At 36.8% G+C, this 21,190-nt stretch overlaps 1 pseudogene across 1 annotated transcript; it reads left to right on the top strand.

Annotated features, from left to right (window-relative positions):
* Positions 1-46: 46 nt before the first annotated feature.
* Positions 47-18,994, top strand: LOC306879024 (suppressor of tumorigenicity 7 protein-like; annotated as a pseudogene). The gene is made up of 14 exons (XR_013785874.1): positions 47-248; positions 2,870-2,952; positions 3,091-3,250; positions 3,335-3,389; positions 3,509-3,624; positions 3,719-3,797; positions 4,571-4,841; positions 7,301-7,415; positions 7,516-7,588; positions 7,737-7,839; positions 12,509-12,659; positions 12,907-12,999; positions 13,449-13,588; positions 18,793-18,994. The product of XR_013785874.1 is annotated as a suppressor of tumorigenicity 7 protein-like (transcript).
* Positions 18,995-21,190: the final 2,196 nt, after the last annotated feature.

Raw genomic sequence — 21,190 nt, 5'->3', positions numbered from 1 at the left:
GCCCCCTAATGGAGAGCGTCGGTACAGCACACTCCTCCACTGTCCCACAATTCTAATGTTTACGGCTAGTCGGTGAAAGATGGCGGACAGCAGTGGCAGTAATCCTCAATCACCCGGTTTCACGGAGAAATTAAAATCGTGGCTGTGCTGGTCGTGGACGTACATATGTGCGCTTTGGTTCGCCATGGTCTTAACGATGGTTTATGTGCTGAGGAGCCCACTGAAGCTGCAGGAGACCGTTAACGCAGGTGTGTGTTTGTAATCAGCTGTGTGGATGTTTACAGCGAAACACAGGATATCTTTCTGCTCATTGAAGGAAAAGTTCACACAAATACACTAATTCTCTCGTCTCTATGCAAACCCATGCGAGTTTAATTTTCTGTGGAATACGAAAGGAGAAATTTTCCAAGTCCATGCGATGTCAATGAATGGTGACTGAAGAGGTCAAGTGCCCAAAATGACTCTAAATTGCCTTTAATGATCATAACAGCACTCGAGTCGTGCAGTATATAGTCGTGCAGTTGTTTGAAGTCATACTATAGCACTGTGAGAGAAACAGACCTGCATTTAAACTCATTACTGAATCACTGAAAGTGATGTTTACTTCAGATAAAAGCAGCTGTCAAATGCAAGTCTATGTTTTGTACATTAATATAATTCTGAAATCAGTTCACTCTTATGTCTCATAATTGTCACATCTTGTTATGGTATTAATATCCACAAATGTTTTAACTTTTCCATACTGAAGTGTGCATGTGATGTGTGTGTACTAGCATTATTCAGAGGGATATACTAAGATAATGTGCTATGACACAGTAAACAAATACAAATATGTTTAGGTTTTATCATCATTACTTTTTATACTAAAGACGTTTTTCAAAGTTCTACATAAATTATTAAGTAGCCTATCTTTTATATGAATTAATATATATAAGCTACTTATTGTTTTTAAGATGATACTTATAGCAGAAGTTGACTACATGCAAATCTAGAAAATTGGTTGTTTTGTAAATGAATGAATGGAAAACAGCAGTTTGTCAAACAAAGCATCACTCCGATTACTCAAGTTTAAAATAAAACATATATCAAATGTAATGTTTTATAAGTGCAGTGTGCATGTGATGTTTGAGTAAAGCATTATTCAGCGGTTAATTTTAAAATAAATTTTAATATAAATTTAATCATTTTATAACCGTAATTTATGCAGGATATGAGTTTAATCTTTTTTTTTTGTACATTTGTTTAAAAGAGTTTACATACAATACATTTCTGGCCATTTTTTATGAGTTTTATGAGTTTAATTAATTATTATATGTTTAAAATCTACTAAATGCGCCCCCCCCCCCCCCCCTCTCTCGCTCTCTCTCTTTCTATATATATATATATATATATTGCTATTTTGCACTGCTTTAAGCTAGTGCTGTGAAACGATTAATCGTGATTAATCGCATCCAAAATAAAAGTTTTCATTTGCATAATATATGTGTGCGTACTGTGTATATTTATTATGTATATATAAATATACACACAAACAGTATATATTTTGAAAATACTTACATGTATATATTTATATTCATATAAGTTATGACCCATGTGACCCTGGACCACAAAACCAGTCATAAGGGTAAATTTTTCAAAATTGAGATTTATACATCATCTGGAAGCTGAATAAATCAGCTTTCCACTGATGTATGGTTTGTTAGGATCGGACAGGATTTGGCCGAGATACAACTATTTGAAAATCTGGAATCTGAGGGTGCAAAAAAATCTAAATACTGAGAAAATCGCCTTTAACCTGTTAACCTTCGCCCCCCCCCCCCCCCCCCCCCCATTTTGGGTCTCACAAGTGAAAATAACCTACCTAAATTAAAACGGTAACAGTTCCTGACAAAGTGTGCTGCACAAACAAATAAGGTATCTTTGGAAAGAAGACACTCTAGGCTTTACTATCCATCATCCAGAGTTGATAATGCTCAAAAAGATAAAAAGTTATAGACAATGACGTGCCTTGAAAAATATTTTTCCACACTGAATGTTTTTTTTATTTCATATGCAAATACATTAAATAAGTCCTGGAGCAATCCAGAAAAGTAATGGGTTGAAAGCTACGTGTCTCATGAGTTCATATTTCATATTTGAAGAAGATACCATGAAAAATGAGATTCCTGCAATATTTATAGTCCCCCCACCCCCCTGTTTGAGGAAAAATAACCACCAAATGTATTGCAGAATTATACAAACTATTTTAGTCATTATACATATTTATATATATACATATATATTATATACATATGCATAGTTTTTCAATTATAAAATAGACAGAATTGTAGACATCACATAAGTGATTTATTTGAGCACTAAAAAAATGTTGACCAAAAGTTGTCCAAATGAAGTTCTTAGCAATGCATATTGCCAATCAAAAATTAAGTTTTGATATATTTACAGTAGGAAATTGACAAAATAACTTCATGGAACATGATCTTTACTTAATACCCTAATGTTTTTTGGCATAAAAGAAAAATGGATAATTTTGACCCATGCAATGTATTTTTGGCTATTGCTACAAATATACCCCAGCGACTTAAGACTGGTTTTGTGGTCCAGGGTCACATATATAAATATATTTATTATATAAACAGTATATTTTACTGAAATATATAATTGCATGTGTGTGTTTTTATATATACATGATAAATATACACACTACACACACACATATTATGTAAATAAAAACTTTTATTTTGCATGCAATTAATCATTTGGCAGCACACCTTTTAAGCATTTTTCAAGACTTTTTCAATTTTTTCTTTATGAGTTTGTAAAAATGATCAGACTTTCTTTGTCTTACTATATTGTTATTCATCCACAGCATCTGTGTTTTTAAACACTCTCACGCCTAAATTCTACGTTGCGCTGACTGGAACCTCCTCGCTCATCTCGGGCCTTATATTGGTGAGTCTTTTTCTTGGCTTTGGTCAATTGGTTGTCAAATAACTTAACTTAAATACTTAATAAAATGAGTAATAACTATACTAAACTAACTCCAGTTTCAAAGCTGTGTAAAATCCCACTCTTTGTGTTTGTCTTCAGATATTTGAGTGGTGGTACTTCAGGAAGTACGGTACATCCTTCATAGAGCAGGTGTCTGTCAGTCACTTGCGCCCTCTGCTCGGAGGAGTGGAGAACAGCAGCTCTACGGGCCTCTTCTCCTCTGTAAACGGCGATACCGAGCCGAGAACCAACGTTGCAGGTTTTTGAACGTTACTACATGTTTCTCTTTCTAAATATTATAAAGTGAATGTAATATGCAGCTGTTATTTTCTTTTTCTTTCAGAATGTAAAGTGTGGAGGAACCCACTGAACCTATTCAGAGGTGCCGAGTACAGCAGGTATATTGTTGGACGTTTCTTTAAGGTTTAAGTTCATTCCAATAATATTTGGTTTTTAAAATATGACATAATTCCATTATTCAAAAAAATCATATTCATTCATGATCCTTTCATTCCAGGTACACTTGGGTGACGGGAAAAGAGCCCCTGACATACTACGACATGAATTTATCTGCACAAGATCATCAGACCTTCTTCTTGGGAGACACTCAGCAACTTAGACCAGAGGACTCTGGTTAGTCTCATGCTCTTCCACTTGAAAAAACGACCTAAATTTAATCAAAATTGATGTTTAATCATGATTGGTAACTCTCTTGTTTGTTCTGCAGTTATGCAGAAGGCCTGGAGGGAGAGGAACCCGCAGGCACGCATTCGAGCTGCTTACCAGGCAATTGAACTGAACCGCGAGTGAGTTTCCCACATCCTTGTGATTTTATTAAATTTACCATCATCAGACGTAGCGCATCCAGACAGATTTTACAGCTGAAAGGGTCCATTTAATAAACAGCCATTTTTAAAAATTATATAATAAATAAAAACAAAATGGATAGAATAGAAAAAGAATAGAGCAAGCTAGTGTTATTATTTTAAAGTTAAAAGTAATATTTAAAAACATAATAACGCATTTAAATGTAATCTTATTTTTCATAATGTGCATTATAAAGATGATGCCTAAAGTTGTAATATAAGCCATGTATCCTTATTTAAGTACTGTCTTTCTGTTTCAGCCAGATGCGAACATAGTTTTTCTAACTCTCTTTTTAATTTTTGATTCTATTTATATCTATTTTATCATATCGTATTGGATATTTAATTATGTATGCTCATTTTCTGTCACTTAAAGCTAATCTTATCACATAATAATCAAATAATCTTAAATATAATAATAATTTAATAGCACTATTAAATGTAATATTTTCAAAATGAATATATAATGATTTTTCACTGTGCATTATGCATTATATAGTTGATGCCTGTTTTTATTATTTAAATTATTTTTATTATTTTAATACATAACAGTATGTTATTGTATTATAAGCCATGTATTGTTATTCACCATAACATAGGAGTAAATTACTGGCTTTTCTGTGTCGGCCAGAATTTTATCATCAGTGCATCTCTAATGTTTGCATCAAATTGACTTTTACTGACTCTCAAGCATATGACTCATTCATTTGCAGATGTGCTGCAGCATATGTGCTCCTGGCCGAGGAGGAAGCCACAACCATCACAGAGGCTGAACGGCTTTTCAAACAAGCGCTTAAGAGTGGTATGAAACTTTCACACTGTCACACATATATAGCCAGCATACAGTAACTCACACTGTTGCTTATTCTTGTTGCTTTCACAGCCGGTAAAGATACCAATCTTGTGGTCTACATCAAGCGCAGACTGGCCATGTGTGCAAGAAAACTGGGTCGCATCAAAGAAGCTGTTAAGATGATGAGAGATGTGAGCGAAGCAATATACCACTTACGATGTTTAGGTGTTGTAGCTGTAAAAAGTGTGTTTTAGTGATTATCTTATGGGGCTTATGCCTTGCCACATAGACTTTTATAGAAATTATTTTACAATCTTTTTTTATTTTTGAGGATCTAAATGATTTTCTGTGGTTTTCCACAACATGATTGAACATTCTTGTAACTTTAGTGCAGATATAAAAAAATAATTCCGCCTTTCTCGATTCAGTTTTACAAAAAACTACAGTGGCCGAGAGAGCTCAGCGTGCTGCAACTTCAGAAAACACATGCAAATAGAAAAAGCACCTGCAAATCAAGAAAGAATTTGACAACAGGTGCTGCAAATTCTCACAACACAACCAAATAAAGAATTTTATTTGCAGCGCGTTACTTTGTTTGTGTTGTGAGCATTTGCAGCTTGTGTTGTCAAATTAACAAAGTTGTTTTCTTAATTTGCAGGGTTTTTTTCTATTTGCAGCGTGTTGAGCTCCCGTATAAAACTCTGGTCACATGACTCTAAAACATGTTGTCACTCCACATCTATAGAATATCCTCAGGGCAAGTTTACTTTTAACATTTACCTGAACGTACAGTACCTTAATATTTTCTTTATGATTCAAGATTCAAGATTTTTATTTGTCACATACACAATTATACAGAGTATAACCAGCAGTGAAATGTAGGTCAGGTCCGCTCTGAGGACAGTGCAATTATAAAGTATACAAATATTAAGAAAAAGAAAAGTAGAAAAAATAAAATAATTAAATAAAATAAAAGATATATAAATATAAATGTGCAGGTCAGTATGTTGTTGACTTAGTAATAAAGAGGAATGTGCAAAAAGTTGTACAGGGTATTTAAATAGCAGCAATATGAGGTAGAAAAAATTATGAATAGCTTATTGATATGGTGATATTTACATGGAGTCATGTGATGTTATGACACAGAGTTAGAGTTTAGGAGCCTGATGGCCTGGGGGAAGAAGCTCCTTCTAAGTCTCTCAGTCTTTGCCATCAGGCTACGGAAGCGCTTACCAGATGGAAGCAAAGTGAATAGACGGTTACCAGGGTGATTTGAGTCCTTGATGATTTTAACAGCTCTGCTTTTGCAGCGTTTGATGTCCTGCAGAGAGGGGAGAGCAGACCCTGAGATGCGCTCAGCTAAGCGCACAACTCTCTGTAGAGCTTTGGAGTCCTGATTGGAGCTGTTTCCATACCACACTGAGATGCACTGAGTCAATACACTTTCTATGGTCCCTGAATAGAAAGTTTTCAGGATTGCTGGTGAGACCCTGAATTTCCTCAGCTGTCGCAGATGGTACAGTCTTAGCCTGGCTTTCCTAACCTGTGTTTGGATGTGTGTAGTCCAAGTCAGGTTCTCGGGGATGTTTACACCGAGGTACTTGAAGTTACTCACCTTCTCCACAGGGGTCCCACTGATCATAAGAGGAGTGTAGGGCTGCTGCTGTCTCTTCCTAAAGTCCATGATCAGCTCTTTAGTTTTGCTCACATTCAGAGAGAGACAGTTGTCCTGGCACCATGATGTGAGTCTCTCTACCTCATCCAAGTATGCGGTCTCATCGTTGTTGGAGAATTTGACAATAGGTGTGGAGCTGTGAGAGGACACGCAGTCATGCGTGTAGAGAGAGTAGAGCAGGGGACTCAGGACACAGCCCTGTGGGGCTCCTACGCTCAGGGTGATGGAGTTTGAGGTGAACTGGCCAACTTTCACCACTTGAGGTCTGCCGGTGAGGAAGTCTTGAATCCAGTCACAGAGTGAGGAGTTTAGGCCGAGGTCTGTGAGTTTAGATGCCAGCTTGATGGGGACTATAGTGTTGAAAGCTGAGCTATAGTCAATGAATAGCAGCCTTACATAATTCCCATTGTTGCTGTCCAAGTGTGTTAGGGAAGAGTGGATAATCTGTACATTAAAATATTTTCTTAAAGTGATAGTGACGTGACGTGGCCAAGTATGGTAACCCATACTCAGAATTTGTGCTCTGCATTTATCCCATCCAAAGTGCACACACACAGCAGTGAAAAAACACACACACACCGTGAACACACACCCGGAGCAGTGGGCGGCCATGTTGCGCCGCCCGGAGATTAATGATTCTTCATGATTCTGTACATAAAAAAAATAATAATTGAAAGAGAATTTTTTAATTACAACAATAGATTTAAAAATGTAAAAATCTCTTATATAGCATTTTTTTATGCCTAAAATGTTAATGTTCTGTAATCACCAGAGAGTAATTTCTAGTATAATAATTGAACACAGTTTTTTATGAATGCATTGGACTCAGCCTTTACTTTTAAATGTAACATACTACTGGACACATTTTATTTTATTTTATTTTACATTTCATTATTTTACTTTATTTTAGTGGCATCTTGCACTTGAATTATGCTCTGTTGTGCAATATTGTCATTTTTTTGTTTCCTTGTACAGTTAATGAAAGAATTCCCCTTACTGGGAATGTTAAACATTCACGAGAACCTTTTAGAAGCATTATTAGAGCTGCAGGCCTACGCTGATGTACAAGCAGTCCTCGCAAAATATGACGGTAAGCTCATTCAGCTGTCATGTTACTGTACATTTCAGAGAGGACCAGAAAGAGATGCTAGTATCCTTTTTATGAACTATCTGATGTTTTCCCCCCTCAGATATCAGCTTGCCAAAATCAGCTACTATATGCTACACGTCTGCCTTACTGAAAGCCAGAGCAGTGTCAGATAAGTAAGTCTTCAGCATCCTGGAAAAAACTTTTTTTTTCTTTTTTTTTCAGTCATGTCTAATATTGAATAGCATATTACCATATCATAGCATTGGTGATGTTTATGGATGATAGTTTGCTGAATGAATCTGTATGTGTGTTGCATGGCAGGTTTTCACCTGAAGCAGCGTCTAGACGAGGTCTCAGCACAGCAGAGATGAACGCAGTAGAGGCCATACACAGAGCTGTGGAGTTCAACCCACACGTACCAAAGGTTCAACTGATTCGTTAAAAGAATCATTTGTACCAAAGGTTCAAATGATTCTTTTAAAGGGTCCAAAATTCTGCATCATATGGCGATTGTCACGTTTAGTTCCTGTTTGCCCTTATTTGGTTTTTCCTGTCCTAGTTTAGTTAATCATTGTTTATTCCATTCACCTGTTTTGTATTAATCCTCTTGTTTGCTCGTTTGTTCCTTTGTTTCCGTTCCCTTATAAGTCCTCAGTTCTCCCTTAGTCTTTGTCTCAGCTTGATGTTAATTAATGGAAAGTGTGTTTATGCAGATTAAAGTTTCTTTGTTTTGTTTACTCCTTCGTCGTGGCATTTATTCTAAAACCACAGTACCGTAACAGAAGCTGAGACCAAAACAGAAGACCGGACCATCACCGACAGACAAACAAATGAGGAGGCGTCTGATTTTGGTTCCCCGCAAGGGAGGTCCGGGGATATTCAGCCTGCTTCCTCCGCCTGCGGCGACGATGATAATTCCACCCGCGACGATGATAATTCCACCCGCGGCGGTAATTGTGCTGCCGCCGCCTACAGAGTATGGCAAGCCCGCTGGCAAAGAGTATGTCAGGCCCTCCGGCACTGGTTCCAGCGCTCCTGGATATGGCGCTACCGCTGGAGTTTGCTGCGTCCATTCTAACCCCAGAATCTCCCTCGTCTCCGCTGGTCCTGTCCAGCCCTCCTTCACCTCAGCTGGTCCCGTCCAGCCCTTCGTCTCCTGAGTTCCCCAAGTCGGCCAGGTCCACTCCTCGCAAGTGCCCTCCAGTGCCTGTTCCTCGCAAGTACCCTCCTGCGTCTCCGCTGGTCCCGTTCAGCTCCGCTTCTCCAGAGCGCCCTCAAGTGCCCGCTCCTCCAGAGTGCCCCACAGAGCCCGCTCCTCCTCAATGGCTCCCAGAGGGGAACTTCCCCAAGAAATTTTTTTTGGGGGGCCATATAGTCATGGCCTGTGTGGCCAGGCCAAGGGCCAAGGCCACGGAGCTCCCTGATCCGCCATGGGCTCCCGAGTCCCCGGATCTGCCATGGCCTCCCGAGTCTCCTGTTCCGTCCTGGAGGCTTCCCGTGTCTCCTCCCTGTCCTGGCCCTGCTCCGGCCTCCAGGGCGCCCGCCCCCCCCCTCCCCGATGTGTCTGTTACGGTGCGGGACGCACCTTCCGGGAGGGGGGCGATATCTGTCACGTGTTGGTTTCCGTTTAGTTTCTGTTTGCCCTTATTTAGTTTTTCCTGTCCTAGTTTAGTTAATCATCGTTTATTCCATTCACCTGTTTTGTATTAATCATCTTGTTTGCTCGTTTGTTCCTTTGTTTCCGTTCCTTTATATTTCATGCTAAGTATAGTTAAAATCTATTAACATATTTAATGACATATCGCTTGAAACTTACTGATATAAAAATTCTAATTCAGTGTTATTTGGAGTACTACTCATGCACAATGCATATTTCTTAATATTAAGCTTAAAATGTGTTAAAAAAATTTGAAGTTACTTGCCCACACATCAATTTTATCTCACTGTTATTCAAGAGTCCAGACTCATTGTCATGACCAGGAGGGGATGCTGTTGAAGCACTCTGCAGTCCTCTGCACTAAACAGAAACTTTTCTAATATTCACATCAGGAGTGCATCGTTGACAGTTTTACATTGAACATAATTGCAGGTGGGCTTGTTGACCCAAGACTGCCGCGCATAGATTTTCGTAAGCTGTGTTTAGGGTTTAAGTTGTATCACCTTTGATTTTCTTTTTGCTCTTTAAAGATGTTTAGACCCTCATCAACTATTTCTTTCTTTGTACCTGGTTCCAACTTGCAACTTTTCAAAACACTAGATCGGACTTCAAAGTGCTTAACCTCTTCACACCCAAACACACCGTCTCAGTTGAAGGGTATTTAGGCACATGCGTGCAGTATCAGACTACAAAGTCCACATGTTTGAGATGTGCAGCAAATATCAACACAGACACATACACCTGGTCTTTCATTTGCCAAATCTGCCCCTAGAGCAACAAGGACAATCCAGAATGAGTAAAGAGGGTGTTGAATGTCAGTAGTATTACTATTACATTTGTGTGATCACTTCAGACAGAGACTTAATGGTGTGTCCTAAGGTTATACCATCAGCTTTATAGATTGAGTATTAAAGATGTGGACTTTCTGAATTTGGGCAATGCAGTAATATTTCATGCTATCATTACAATAACTGTTTATTTAACTTTAAATTAAATTAAATTTAAATTTAACTGATCATTAACTGTTCCCATCTGGTGGAATGACCTGCCCAACTCAATCCGAGCAGCCGAATCCTTACCCATCTTCAAGAAACGGCTAAAAACTCATCTGTTCCATCTTTACTTGACCCTCTAACTCTAGCACTCTCTATTCTAATTTTATTTTATCCATGTCTTTTTATAAAAAAATAATAATAATAATTATCTGTACTGCTAACCAAGACTTGTAATAGCACTTGTACGTTGTTGCTCTTTTGTTGGTTTTGATTGCTTCTCTTGGCCTCATTTGTAAGTCGCTTTGGATAAAAGCGTCTGCTAAATGACTAAATAAAATAAATTACACAAGCAATAAGTAATTCATTTAAAATAAAATAAAATCATTTTTAGTATGTATAACAGTTTCATAAAAGCGAAAGACACTTCATTACTTGCTAAATATCATGGTCTCTCCTACTTATTGCTTATGTCGGTGGTTTTCAAACTTTTTGATAGGAATTTCCCCCAAATGTGATCCCACTGATAAAATAAATAATCAGCTGTAAACCAAACTTTACAAGTTTGATATTCTAAAAACATTACTAAAAATTACTAAAATATTATCTGGTAAATATATTTACTTTTAAATATATATATTAAGTATATATAAATATATATTAAGTTGACAACATACACAACATTCCAGTTTGGGGTTGATAGGATTTTCAAAAAGAAGATCTCTTGTGCTCACCATGGCTGCATCTGTTTGATCAATTTGTGCAGCTTAAAATATAAATATAATTATACTTATAAATATAATGCAGCTTAAATATATATATGTCACTTTTGATGAATTTAATGCATCCTTGCTGAATAAAATAAACAAAAATTTGCCCCAACTTTTGAACGGTAGTGTATCTTTTCTTCATCTGTACAGTGAGCAACAGTGGTAATATTAGTTTTATAGGAAAAAAATAATAAAGTACTATAATTTGTTAAATGCATTATATTATTGTTAAATATTGAATTAATCTCTTAAATGTTAACTTTGACATCCCAGAAATATGATAATGCATGATGTCATCTGTCAGTGTAAACCTGTACCTCACCTTTGCATCTCCAAGACCACCGTAGTGTGATGTCATCGTACAGGGTCTGCACGGTCAAGTGAAAAGAGATATGAGACAGACTGAGACATAGGCTTATGGGAGTTCAGCAGGGGCTTAGGAGGAACCTCCAGATAAAAGAGACCCATCACTGACACTTGATCCATCATTATAAGAGGTGACCGTGTTTGTATGCGGGCATGTTGTGTAAAACAGCTGCCTGTCGAATGCCAGCATGATCATAAAGCTAAATTACCCATGTCTGCGCGCATATGACATATCCAACATGGTGATTGTTACTGAAAGATATGTTTGGATATTTGTTCATAATTCAGAAGGTGCACTTGACACATTGTAGAGGGAATCAGTCGAACTGAGCTGTAATGTACCATAATCATAGCCAGGGGCATTTGAGTAGGTTATCCTCTGGATAATGCCATTTAATCCTGCTGTATTGCCCTCCACAACATTCACCCCGGGGCCCAGAGCAGGGGAGAATTGAAGTATACAGGCTCAGTATAAGTATAAAGCTTTCGTAATGTACACTTTAAGAAATGTTCGTAAAAAATATGGCCTAATATAGTGTTATTATGAAAAAAGTTTTCATATATATTTTTTCACAGGTGTTATACCAGTATTTTTTTTTTTTTTTTTTTTTTCTGTGTATTGCCTTTATTATGATAAAAAGCAGACGGGAAGCAAAGTGGAAGAAAGAAGGGGGGTGGGATCAGAAAGTCGGGATTCGAACTCGGGACACCTGTAACGGTGTTATATGTCTGCGCACTTGCCTACTGAGCTATCGGTGCTGACATTATACCAGTATTTTGAATTATGCATTGCATTTTGTAGTGATTTATGGTTTAATGTCTGGAAAATGTACTAGTAATTTTCTTTTCTTTTTTTTATTTATTTTTTTTATATATATATATATATATATACAGTGTATTGGTAAATATCTGGGTGACATTTCACCCGAATATTAAAGGTGAAAACAATACATTATATTTTGCATTAAGAAAATAAAGAATAATTTTGCATTTTTTAAATGACCATTAATATTTTTGTCATTGTAACATTATTTTCATGACACATAATTAATTGGCCATTGGCCATAATTGCCTGAATGCATTCTTTTTTTTTTTTTTTACGTTTGATAGTTTTTATGTATGTATGTATTTTTAAATACTTGACCACATTAATAATGCAATATTATACATAATATATTTATATAACGAAAATAATTGTTTCTATAATACCTTTTTGCGTCATGGCATTTTTATTTATTTTGTTTCCTTGAGTTAATGTAATTAAAATTGTTAATAATGCTAATAATGCTTCTTTTTGTGTCGTTGCAGTATTTATTAGAAATGAAGAGTCTGATTTTGCCGCCTGAGCATATTTTGAAGAGGGGAGACAGTGAGGCGGTGGCGTACGCTTTCTTTCACCTGCAGCACTGGAAACGGGCTGAGGGGGCGCTCAACCTGCTACACTGCACCTGGGAAGGCAGTATGTACAGTGCACATCTGTTCTTTTTTACATACTATCACATGCATGTATATTAAATGATGATTACCATACTCATTTACCATGAAAATTACAAGGTACTTCAGTAGTACTTTAAAAAAGCATGGCATGCTATTATCATCATGTAGTATCTGAAAACAACAAATGTACTCTGTTGTAAGCTGTTTACTGTAAAACAAAATGTAAATCATCTCACTTGATATCAGTTGACACCTTTTGACTCTTGTAGCTTTCCGGATTATTCCATACCCCCTGGAAAAGGGTCATCTCTTCTATCCTTACCCAGGATGCACAGAAACTGCAGACAGAGAGCTTTTGCCTTGTAAGTATACACTATATATTTGTATATATCCATTGTTATGTATAAATTGTTAATGTGCCGTCACATTAGAGTGATTTCAATAAAAATTGTGCATGCAAAAAAAGGCCATTGTCAATAGTGTAGAGATGAAGCACTGCTCACACAGACGTCACTTTCAAACAAAGCAGCTTTCTATTGATCAGTGTGGCAAATTCATAATCTGAACATGAGCGAAATCTGTTTGATGAACTATTTTGCATGTTATGCAAACTCCAGATTGTGTAGATTCTTAGGGGAATGACAGGATTTCGCCCTTTAAATTTCCCTGAGCAATGCTAAATGTGACTATTTGCATAAGCATAGTGTTAAAAGTCAAGTGGTTAAAAAATAACAGGAAAATAGGGTATTTTATTGACCTGTTTTTAAGATAAGTAAATCTGTCTGTCTTTATCTTTTTCTTTTTCTTCCAGCATTTCACGAGGTCTCAGTGTATCCGAAGAAGGAGCTTCCTTTCTTCATCCTCTTCACAGCAGGCCTGTGCTCCTTCTGTGCCATGTTGGCCATGCTCACACACCAGTTTCCAGAGCTCATGGGGGTCTTCGTCAAAGCTGTGAGTATATGCAAGCCTCACCAAACCCAAAAGTGTTTTGTTTTTTTCTCTTGTCCCTCTATGCCCTTATTTATGTATTTTTTGTTTAGAAGAGAAAGTACACAATCACTGAACTCCCAAGATAAACATTTCTTTGTGTTGCAACATAAGAATGAAGTCTGTCAATGGCTTTCTAGATGGTACAAACTGTGGCTCGTTATGAGACCATTATATTTATATACATATATATATATATATATATATATATATTCAGTAATCTCACTTTATTGGCAATAAATAGGTCCTTCAAGTGAAGTAACTGAACATAAAATATAGGAGCCTAATAAAAGTGCTAATTTTAGAAGAAAATTTCAGGCTTTTGCATTTCAAGTATAGTATATTTAGAGAGATAAATTTATATTATATCTTATAATTCTTAAAAATAAATAATTAATATATATATATGATTAATTTATTGATTATATGAATAATATAATATACATAAAAAAACATATCAGTATTATTAAAGTAGATTAATATATACATTAATAATATTGATATGGTTTTTTTACCGTGTTTTTGGCTTGTCCTGAATCAATACGGTACACCTATGTTTTTATATTGGGAATATTTCTGGTAGGAACCGCTGCGGGTTAGCCATAGACATAAGCAGAGAGAAGTAGCTTCGGCTACAGTGTTCTTCCACAAGACGCGTGCAGTTCTGTTTATTAACTGCTAGAGCGCCAAACTAATTTCAAATTTGTTTCTATGATTTTATATTTTGTAATTTGTATATAGATTTGGGGTGTGCGATTTGACATTATCGAGTATTTTGCAAAGACCATTCAAAACAGCCCTACAGAGTGCACTGTACATTACGTGAAGTCTAGATTAGTGCAAGTGCGCATTTAGAGTGTGTTCTTTCACTGCATGATTCAGTCTTTTAAAACATTTACAATGATCACAAAATTGAAGATATGGGGACAAAAAGTGTGTATTTCTATCATTTCATCAATATCAAACAAAGAGTGCCGTTTTTTCTCCAAAAATAACCATGGTTACAAATGTGATCTTGTTTATTTAACTGTTGTAAAAAAAATCCATAAGTTAATTAAGAGACTTGACACCATATTTCCTGTTTTTGGGCTATTTCGATGACAAAAATAATTCCAAACACAGCCACAGCGCTGTTTTGCGTCTCTGAACAACATGACGGTGTTTCGTCATGTTGTATATATATATATATATATTAATCATAAAATATATGAATTTTATGATTAATATATCTTAACATTATTTATGCTTTTGAAACTGCAGGTTAAATGCATTCATGTCCTGCATTAAACAGTGTTTAAATACATCTAAATGCCACTTCAGATGCAGTGTCTGTGTTTCCTCTGCACTGCGAAGATTAATTTTGTTGATACTGATTTAATTTGCTTGGTAAGTCGTGGCCTAATGGTTAGAGAGTCGGACTCGTAACCCAAAGGTTGCGAGTTCGAGTCTCGGGCCGGCAGGGATTGTAGGTGGGGGGAGTGAATGTCCAGCGCTCTCTCCACCCTCAATACCACGACTGAGGTGCCCTTGAGCAAGGCACCGAACCCCCAACTGCTCCCCGGGCGCTGCAGCATTGGCTGCCCACTGCTCCGGGTGTGTGTTCACGGTGTGTGTGTGTGTGTGTGTGCACTTTGGATGGGTTTTCTGAGTATGGGTCATCATACTTGGCCGTATGTCACTTCACTTTTTTTTTTTTTTTTTTTTTTTAACAGTCCAAATGTCTTATTATTCTAATTCACTGATTAATTGTAAGAATTTGACTCAAAAAATAATGAACACCTTTAGAAAAAATGGCTTTATAAAGGTAAAAATGGCCAAATAATTTAAAAATCAGTTTAAACTTGTTGGAAAAGATTAATTTCTATCAGTGTGAACTGACCACCAAACAGAATATGAAGAATATCAAAAACTTTAGGAGTCAGCTGTCCACGGCATTCCTTAAGGTACCAGCACAAAAACACACTCATACACTCGATATTGTCAATATCGCACACCCATAATATAGATTGACTTACAATACTTTGCACAGTAACTTATTTACAGTCCTTAGTCAATGAGGTAGGTAGCAGAATGGAGAAGAGAAATTAAAGCGCAGAAGTGAAGCCAAGCCAAGCAGGCCTTTGAACTGTTCGTACAACAACATTTAGCCTCTCCGAAGGCCAGGATGCCCATTTCGTGGCGGTGTGTTCTTCTCTTATCGTTGTTTACATTCATTTGGGTGAATTAATAGCGAGTGATTGATTTCAGAACAAGTTTGAGTTGTTGCACTAGACGCCACGGAAGGGCCTTGCCCCTGACTTGCATTCGAAGCCGCTCTTTTTCCATTATACTCCCTCGCTTGCCTGCGCACATACACACAAGCTTTGTTCCCTGTCCACTCCAAACATCTTGTTTTCCTTGGGGAACAATGCCCTAATTTGTAATTGCAATAAACTCCTGAATGTGAGGACATGCAGCCTCATTGGGCTTTATCTTTTTATCAACCTCGTATGTCATGTTACAACATGTATTTACGCTAGCACTATCTATTTCCTGGATCTGGTTTAAAATGGATGATACCTCTCCAGCCTCCTCTCTCCCCGTTTTCCTCCCTCTCCGACACGTGGCCCCGGACTTCCTTTCCCATATTCCGTCATAAACATCTGTTCATCCGCGAAACGTATCGCTTCATAAACACATTAGAGGCTTGTTTATGGTGGATTGAATCATGGGGGTTTCAGTGTTTTTCAAAGGGACGGTTTCACGCCAGTTTTATAGTCCTGAAGTTGGTTGCCATCCAGAGGCATTTTTTCTCCTCTTGTTTGTGTCTGTCAGGACCTCCATGTAATATCCTTGAGGGACAAACTCTATCACACTTATGTCTAGCACTTCAGGCACTTTAAAGGCATCTTTCTGACAGCTTGTGGCTCAGCCACACTGAGTAGTCTATGAATGAGGTAGACAAGACCAGAAAAAGCACTACTTTCATATTTTTTCTTCAGGTTGGACAAGCAATTCTCATAGATTTCCTCATGTCAACATAAGCTCACAGCAGCCATGGTCACACTTCAGTTTAGGGCTGAAATTCATTAATTTCACAAAACTGTTGTTTGGTAAAAAGGTGGTGTTTACTGTACTACAACACCAAACTACTGTACAGTCACTACCAGAGATTGGAATTGTTTTGTATGTTTTTCTTATAAATGAAAATGTCAGTTACTTTAGATTTCAATAAATGAGTTATCGGGGGCAAACTTGAAATAATTATATGAAATTGGAATATTTCTAAATAAATCCTAAACACACAGTTATAATTTTAAATGTATCATTGTAAATCCAAATATATGCTTAAATCTAATTAGTCTAAGTCTAATATACTTAAGTGAAATTTAGCTCAGGAGCATTCATATTGCTTGTAGATGTTACTACACTTCGACTAAAGTTAACCTGTGGCAAATTCAATTGAATGGGTATGATTTGGGAAGGCACACACGTCTTAATAAAAGGTCTAACAGCTGATAATGCATATCAGAGCAAAAACCAAGCCCTGAGGTCAAAAGAACGGCGTCAGAAACAGGTTTGCGTCAAGCCACACATCTAGGGAAGAGTTCAGAAAAACATTCTGCTTCATTGAAGGGTCACGGAAGCATGTAGGCTCTGTTACTCTTAATGAAAGAAGTTTGAAACAACCAGGACTCTTCCTAGAGCTGGCCTCCTGTCCAAACTGAGCAATTGATGGAGAAGGGCTTTGGTTTGTATGGTGACCAAGAACCTGATGGTCACTCTGGTTGAGCTCCATGATCATATGTGGAGATAGGAGAAATCTACCGAAGGACAAACATCACTGCAACACTCCACCGATCTGGGCTTTATGCCAATGTGGCAAGACTCAATCCTCTCTTCAGTGAAGACACGTGAAAACACACTTTTTGAAATTTGCAAAACAGTACCTAAAGGACCCTCAGAGCTCAGACTGTGAGAAACAATATTCTCTGGTCTGATGAACCTTAATTCTAAGCATCATGTTTGAAGGAAACCAGCTCTGCTCATCTCCTGCAGAGTACCATCCCAAAAGTAAAGTGTGCTGGTAGCAGCCTCATGCTGTGAGGCTGTTTTTCAGCGGCAGGGACTGAGGGACTCGTCAGAGTAGAAGAAAAGCTCAATTTACCAAAATATAGAGAGAGCCATAATGAAAACCTAGTCCAGAGCATTCAGAACCTCAGACAGGGCAGAAGGTTCTCCTTCCAACTGGACCATGAACCTAAACACAGCAAGAGTGGCTTATAGACAATTCTGTGAATGTCCTTCAGTGGCCCAGCCAGAGCCTGAGCTTGAACCAAATCATATATTTCTGGAGAAACATGAAAATGTGCATCTGCCCCCATCCAACCTGACAGAGGTGGAGAGGTGAAGAAGTGAGGAGAAGAATGCCAATGCTGATGAGCAAAGCTTGTCGCATCAAACAAAAAAGACTGTAAAGGTGCTTCAGCTAAATATTTAGTTAAGGGTATGAATACTTATGCAATGTACTTATTTATTTTATTTTTTTTATAAATGTACGAAGTTGTGACAATTCTGTTTTTGCGTTGTCAATATGGTGTATGGAGTGTAGATTGATGTGGGGAAAAAAAGTCATTTAAAGCAGTTTAACACAAGGCAGCAACATAACAAAATATAAAAAAAAAAATAAAGGGGTATGAATACTTTCGCAAGGCACTGTAAATGCAGTTATAGATCTGAAATATAGTTGTAAATCTGAAAATATGATTGTGAATCAATCTCTCTCTCTCTCTCTTTCTCTCTCTCTCTCTCTCTCTCTCTCTATATATATATATATATATATATATATTTTTTTTTTTTTTTCAGGATTTTACATTATATAATCATAATATAATTATATAACATATATAATATAATAATTATAACATTGTTTTCATTCTGAATAAATAATTGTAAAATGCTGAATATGTACATTTGAACTGCATACATATTTATAAATACTGAATGTAAATTTTACATTTCTTGTCATTTTAAACTAAAAAATTTGGTTAAGTTTGGCAAAGTACCCATTTACCCATTTAATGTAAAACTATCTTAAATATCTTGCATGAAATTTAAGATGTTTGTGATTATTAATTCAGATCTATCTGTCTGTTCTCTCTCTCTCTCCTCTCTCTGTCTCTCTGCAGTTCTTCAGCACCCTCTTTGCACCACTGGGCTTTTTTGCAGACAAGATGGAGAGTTTTATGCCCTCCTGCCTGTGGCATCAACTAGCAAACGTCTGACATACACACACAGCTCACACATACTTGAAAACACTACTGTACATGTAACATGTGTAAGGTGCCCGTTAGCCACCTGTACTGACAATAAAAATGTTATGGCTCTTTGACGCACTTTGCCGTCTCTTTTCCTGTAGTATTTAATGCCTTCTGACATGGTTGAGTAGCAGAAGTCAGCATGAACATGTTGACTAAATGCCTGTTTCTCAACCTCTGTGCCGTGACTACCTCTAATCCTGCTTAAATATGCCTGCTATGGCCGCAGGGCAGGTTGCCACAGTGATATAGCGCTGATGCAATCATTGACGAAAAAGACTGGCCTTGTGTACCCTGAAGATTCGGCAGTAAATCATGTGTCTGTTTTTAGAGGACCTCACTAAACAAAAGTTCAGATCCACAGTTGGTTGCACAGATGAAACTGTGTTCATACAATACTATTATAGTCTTTATCATCTTTCTTATAGAATGAAGGCTTGAAGACATTGTCATTTAGAATTTTACGTTAGAAAAGACTGTCATGCATTGCGGTTGTGGTCATGAATATCAATCTGTTTATGTATGATGGTAAGTCGTTCTAAAAATGGCACAGATTTGGATGATATTTCTTAAGGCCAGTTCACACTATATAACAATACATAACTATATACATAACTATATAACAATAAAGATAACGTTTTAAAAATCATTCTGATTACACAACAATATCGTCAGAATCACTTTTAGAAAGATTTTAATAATCCATCCTGCTTTAAAGAGCTCAAGTATTTAAAGCGGCAGACTGCAAACCTTCAGTACGCTTTTATAATAAACAGAACATTATTGTGCGTTAAAGTTGACGCTAATGTAGTAACAGTATCGTTATTGTTCTCTTTATAGTTATTCTTGGTTTTAATGGGTAGCCTAATGGTTCTGGATGAATTCATGTTGCACATAATTGTCAGGCTTGTCAGAATGTTTTCACCAAAATATTGAATGTTAAAAACATGGGCAGGACATTTTAATGACAATCACATTGGCGTTGTTAAAAAAAGACTTAAGTAACCAGAAGAATAACAAAGTGCAGTAAAACAGTTTGCACTACAACTAGTGTGTTCATAATACATTAAAATAATAAGACACAGCAATTTGCAATTTGCAATATCAAGCAGCAAAACCAACTGTTTTGTACTTCTAAAAATAGCAGGAAGCGGATGAAAATTTACAAATGGCCGCGACCGCACTTACGGGAAAAATAACTTTAATTCTGTTTTATTTATGTAGCATCTTTCTAACATGAAAAACTGCTTTAACGAGATAATCATAGTCATATTTTAATTTTACAATCTTTAATGCAGGAATCATGTTAAAATGTTTTCTTTCAGTTGTTGTATACTTAAAGGTATGTTTGCGTTAGGCGGCAAAGGTATGTTGCGCGTGGGAGGCATGTGATGCAGAAGGCAGGTCAGTACAAAACATTACAATACAACAAAAATACACTTATGTTTCATTTATACACGCAAGGTGTTGCCGTTTGTGTCATAATACACCTTTTTAACGCGATGGCGGACATGAGCATTTTCAACGCAAACGCTTTGGTTTCTGGTGTCTGCCGCTTCCAGTTATTTCAAGTTTATTCTGTCGTTTAAGCTGTAAATGATTATCCAGACCGCTCCTGACAGACAGTTATCATGTTATATTTGAACCGTCTTCACCATAGACATTGAAGGGCAAGAAGTTCCTCTGATGTGTGAGGATTATTTTAGTGTTTTGTTTTGTTTGTTTGTTTTTCTGTTATGTGCCATTATGAGTTTTGTAAGTATTTCCTGATTGATTTAACTTTTTTCTTCTGTATATATGACTACTGTAAATAGTAAACATCACTAAGTGGGTTTTACCAACCTGTAAACAAACACACTTCTCCTTTAGTTCCTGTCCTGCTGTGAGCGCTACCACTGCTGATGTGGGGATGGAGTCTTTAACTGGGTTTCATCATTTTCGTTATTAATATTTTCACAGTTTGGAGTGGAATACAAGCATAATCCTTTCTGCATATTGTACAGTAGGCCTATACACTAAATATGGCATATGCATATAAATATAATATATACTATTGTTAAAATTAGTATGAAGCAGTGCTAAACATTTGACCTCAGGTTTAATTAAGCAAATTATAATAAAAAACCTGTTATCACTGCTGTTCAAAAATTGGGGTTCTGTAAGATTTTTTAATGTTTTTGAAATAAGTCACTTATGTTCATCAAGGCAGGGTTCATTTGATTAAAAAGAAAAATTGAGTAAAACTGTAATATTGTGAAATATTATGATT

The sequence above is a fragment of the Barbus barbus genome, assembly GCF_936440315.1.
Source record: "Barbus barbus genome assembly, chromosome: 13".
NCBI classification, from domain to species: domain Eukaryota; kingdom Metazoa; phylum Chordata; class Actinopteri; order Cypriniformes; family Cyprinidae; genus Barbus; species Barbus barbus.
Note: the sequence above shows the minus strand (reverse complement) of the source record. Positions and strands in the feature narration are given on the sequence as shown.